The 5,215-nt window shown below is 34.4% G+C and overlaps 1 pseudogene; it reads right to left on the bottom strand.

The window, feature by feature from the left end:
• Window positions 1-357: 357 nt before the first annotated feature.
• Window positions 358-3,641, bottom strand: LOC143386043 (purine nucleoside phosphorylase LACC1-like; annotated as a pseudogene).
• Window positions 3,642-5,215: the final 1,574 nt, after the last annotated feature.

Genomic DNA, 5,215 nt, shown 5'->3' with positions numbered 1-5,215 from the left:
TATGAAGAAAAAAGAGACATAAACCAAAACAAATGTAAACAAGGCCTATTGAAGGAAGCACTATGATGGGGACAGAAAACTCCAAACTAGTAATACCCTCAGAACTGACACTCTCTTCTTAAAAAGATTAGCTCCTACAGGATTGGAATTCTCAGAATACCACCCAGTTTACTTAAGATAGACTATAAGGGATTTATGAGAAAAATTAGCAACCCCATAGCACTCCACTTTCCTAGTTATTGGCCTTAAATCTTGAGTCTAACATTGGGAGAGAGAATCAGTTCTATAAATTACTTCTTATTCCCACATATAGTCCATGAAGGGAGGAAACAGAGGAGAAGGAAGAAAAAGGGGAATTCATCTCTCAGATTCATCTGAGAGATCTTAAAAGTAAACATTTCAAAACATTAGAAGTAAATAATATTTCCTTTTAAAACCAAGAACTGAGATTCAAAACTTAAACAACTTTTGATAATGTCACATGATAAACCTGACTTCTCAACCAATTCCATTAATTTATCTAGGTCAAAATAAATATGTCACTTTCTTCTTTCTAGTCTAAATATCAAAGTAGTCACAGACTTACAAGTAAGAAGAAATTCAAAACATCAGCTCTCATTTCACATAGAATCATAACCACAGGATAATCTAAATATTATTTTCAAATACCTTCACAAAAAATTCTGTAACCTTAGTATAGCATCTAAAAGTATATCTGTCTTCTTCAGCAATAGTTATGGTTAAATACAAATAATCATTTAAATTAAATGCAATTTTGCAAACATGTCTTGCTTTTTTTAACTCCCTACTTTTAAATGTGCTGCTGCATCTATGTGAATTCCTTTCTAAACTATGCCTAACATTCCTACTCCCCTGATGCCTGAATATAAAGGGTTCCCAAACAGAGGCAGCACCAGGTCCCTAGGCAGTGCTTAGACAAGTATGGAGGATTGCTGTTTTGCTATTGCAATGACTGGGGGTGCTACTGGCATTAAGAATTGCAAGGGCCAAAGATACTTTCAAGGGCACAGTAGGATTGTCTTACCCCATAATGTTAATAATATCCTTGCTTACAAACTCTGACACTTAGCCAAAAGCTAAAGACTCCTCAGGAACCTACCTAGGTACCATCTCCTTTGGGAACTTTACTCTGATTTATATCATTTGATTTATATAGTCCCTTTATCTGCTCTTATAATAAGAGTATAGAGGCCCCACCTCTATCATTACATTGATCACAAAGTAATATAATTAACTGCCACACCCACTAGAAAAATTCATTTTTTTTCCTGTATTAAAAATTTAGGAAAATCCTAAATGCTTAGTTAAGTATACTTACCAGAGTGAGCAAGCCCACTTGCTTTTTTGACAGATCTGTGAAAACTAAAGGTATCCAGTCAGCACCAAGAGCTGCTATTGTGATTCCTCTTTGGTTCAAGGTTATTCCATCAAAAGATTCAGGCTCCTCCCTTCTCATAATCTCCACTTCATTGGCATGATCAGTCTAATACCAAAGACACATGATAAAAAGGCTTTGAAAATGGGGTTTCTCATAACATAAGCTTTTCTGAAAGTACTTATTTCAGTGCAAAATCATGTAACCAGCATAAATTACTAGAATTCAATAAATCTATCATTTCAATACAAAATACTGAGTGCAATATCTCTGCATGTTTTATTCAAAGGAAACTAGGTCTTAACACTTAAGAATTTAGTAAAGTTCATTGTGAATACCTCATACTTGAAATGGGTACTAGTCTTCCAAAAAGTATAAATTTAACATTTTAATAAGGAATTCAAATTAATTATCAAATTAATATTGCATTTATTTTCCCTAGACTCAAATGAAGCTAGAATTTTGTAAGGAACAAGATATTGTTCCTTAATTATGACACTAGTATTTAGAAAATAATGGCTTTTCTTTCTTACCATTCAGGAATCTTTCTTCTATATCTAAAAGGGCAGTGTTATGATACCAAGAATTAATCATAATTTTAGAATTCAATCACTCCAGATGAAAAAAAGAATCTATATGTGTTATATATATAATGAGATTTATATAAATATATATTTATGTAAATATATATTTATGAGGTTTATATATCTCATAAAATTGGTCTTTAGGCTATGATATATAAAACTAAGAAAATAACTACTAAATTTTAGATAAAATACCAGAAGCAAAAGAGAAATAACATAATTAAATTCCATGTAGTCACTGATATGGTCTAAATATATGGTTCAAAATATGAACCAAAATTTCACCTTTATTTGATAAAATTTCTCCACATTAAATCCTGTAGTATTTGCCAACCTACATAGATTTTCTTGAACAATTACCTTGGGATCTCTTTGGAACTACTGAAGAGATTGAATGAGCTAAGACTTTGTGTATAAGATATCCCACCTGTTCTTGTAGTAAATCCATGTATGAAAATATCTGTTGAAGACAAGTAATGAAGATTAAAAAGATGCTCTCCAAAAGACTACAAAGCATTACAAAAGCCAGTCTCTCCAGCAGTTCTCCCTGATCACTTCAACCAGCTCTTATTTATCTGGCTTCTAATTTTGACAGCACTTTGTACCTCCATATGTTCTTATTACCTACTGCTTTTTACCTTCCAGATGGGACTACTGCTCTTCAAAGGGTATCTTCTGTCTCATCTGTTTTTTTCATACCAACATCATATAACTCACAGTAAACACTGTCTCACCAAGAAGGAAGACTGACTATTTTAAATTTTACTCTTTTGTGAAAGTATTAATGAGTTGATGTTTCAAACTTCTAAATAAAAGATTTCCAGTTTTATAAATTGCATCGTAAAGAAGGGCTGGGAAATTTGCTTAAAGCTAAATTTGTTTAGAACAAATTTGTTTATTTAGTAGGGCATTGAAGGAGTCTTCCCTTGTCACTCCTGACCCACAAGGTCATCCATAACACACATAGCAAATGATGCTAATGAACAATAAGTGAACACAATAAAGGGTGGGGAGAGGTGAGCAACCTCTGAAGAAAGACTGGATTTTCACGCATACAGAAAAACAACAGAGAATGTTGAATATACCTGGGATCAAAGGAGATGTGATAATATTCTCCTTTCAGTGTGATAATTCTCCTTTCAGTGCTGGCAGACTTCTCAAATATGTTTCTATTTCACTCTGGAATTCTTCTAGCTCATGAGCTCTGATTGTGTTTATCTCAGTGGACTGTTTCAAAAGGCCATCCCTCAAAGTCACCTGTAAATCTTCAAACTCAAAAATTGTAAACCTCAGTGAAGAGACAATCAATAAAAGCCTTCATTAAGGTTTTCCTGTGTGCAGATACAATTACCTTAATGCTGCTCATAGTTTTTCATCTATTTTTGTTTAATGGTATACAAAGAGGCAGCCATACTGAGATTATTAACAATCTCAAATTCTCTCAAGAGAGCTAACACTCCATTGCTTGTTTCCAGTTCACAATTATCATGTTCACCATCCCTTTCACAGCTCATGTTACTGCAAACCATTATGCAAATGAACTTGGCCTTGGCAGTATTGTGGTATTGGATGGCTTTCAATCTCTTCAATAATGTCTGATTGCAGTATTCCTGATAGTTCAACTTCAAACCAAAGAGATCGATTAAAACTGCTTCTGCCATCCTTCAATAATACACAAAGTTTTTCAAAGAAGACTTCTGTGCCAAACAAATTACCTGAAAAAAATTGACACACTTAAGAATATAAAATAATATCAATTTTCTTACAGGTACAGCACAAATTTGTGGTGAAAAAAAAAAAAAAAAAAAAAAAAGAATTGTTTTGACCTCAAAAAGTAACCAAAATAGGGTTGGGGTTGTAGCTCAGTGGAAGAGTGCTTGTCTAGCAAGTGTGAGGCACTGGGTTCCATCCTCAACACCACATAAAAATAAACAAATACAGTTATTGTATCCAGAAAAGATAGACAATTATTAATCATAAAAGAAACATAACAAAGTCATCTTTTATTCTTTTTGTGAACATGTGGGTACATCTTTCCAGAACAAGAATTTTTCTGCTTTATTTTCTTTACATAGCACATTTCAGCAGAAAATTACTTGTTGACTTAGAAAGTCCTGTTTTTTAATTACAAGGTGTCAATCTACCTGCTCTATCGTTAGTTCTGCATAATTGTTAAGTTGGGTCACATCTCCCATATGAAATACACAGCTTTAATTTGATGTTTCAGAGGTTAACCACAAACTAGATAGTGTACAATAACAAAACTTTGTTCCCTCACAGTTATGGAAGCCAGATTATAAAACAGAGGTGTTGACAGGACTTTGTACCCTTTGAAGCTCTCCTAGCCTCTTCCAATTTTTGGTGGCTTCAGACATACCTAGCCTTGTTACTACTTGACTTGGGGGTCTGTTTCTCCATCTACACTTGGTCTTTCTGTGTGTCTGAGTCTCAAGTTGCTCTCTACCTTTCTCTTATAAGGACAGCTTGAAAATAAATGGAAGATCAATCAAATGAGAACAAGCAAAGGCTATTTGTTCAGAGGTTGCAAGGAAGTCTGCTACCATCTGCATTTTAGCTGAGTCAGAGGCAGGCAGTGGAGTGGGTATGATTTGATTGGAGGTATAGACATAGGGGCAGGCTAATTAGAAGTGAGGCATCCAATGTGATTGATCAGGGGTATATATTTTGTTGGTTCCAAGTTGGAAGCAGAGGTAAGAATTAGGGAAAATATCATCAGTAATCAGGTAGCTGACTATTTTAGGGCAATTGTTATATTTGATTTTCTGGGTTGTTACTAGAGACTGTTCTGACTTCTTACATGTCTGATTTATAAATAACAAATTGGCTTCCTGGACTGCTAACTGTAGATAGTGAGTCGGTTTCCTGGGTAGGTTTCTAAAGATTGTTTCTCAGAGTTCTGATTTCTTTTTTAATAGTCTGGTCAATGTATGGTTACATATTTATTCTTACACCTTCCACTGAATTTAGGGCCCACACAAAATCCCTTATCCAAATCACACCTGCAAAGATCTCTTCTTCTTCTTCTTCTTTCCCCCACATAGGGTCACATACATGGGTTTCCAGCTTTAGGACATGGATAGACATATCTTGAGAGCCACGATTCAATCCACCAAAAACTCTTCTTGGTTTAGAAATGGTGCTTCCTTGTTTAGAGGACTAAAACAGAACAAAACAAAAATCTTATCCCTTTCTGTCCTAAATAGACAGGCAGGTA

Source organism: Callospermophilus lateralis, chromosome 12, assembly GCF_048772815.1.
Source record: "Callospermophilus lateralis isolate mCalLat2 chromosome 12, mCalLat2.hap1, whole genome shotgun sequence".
Taxonomy (NCBI): domain Eukaryota; kingdom Metazoa; phylum Chordata; class Mammalia; order Rodentia; family Sciuridae; genus Callospermophilus; species Callospermophilus lateralis.
This window is presented reverse-complemented; position numbering and strand designations above follow the sequence as displayed.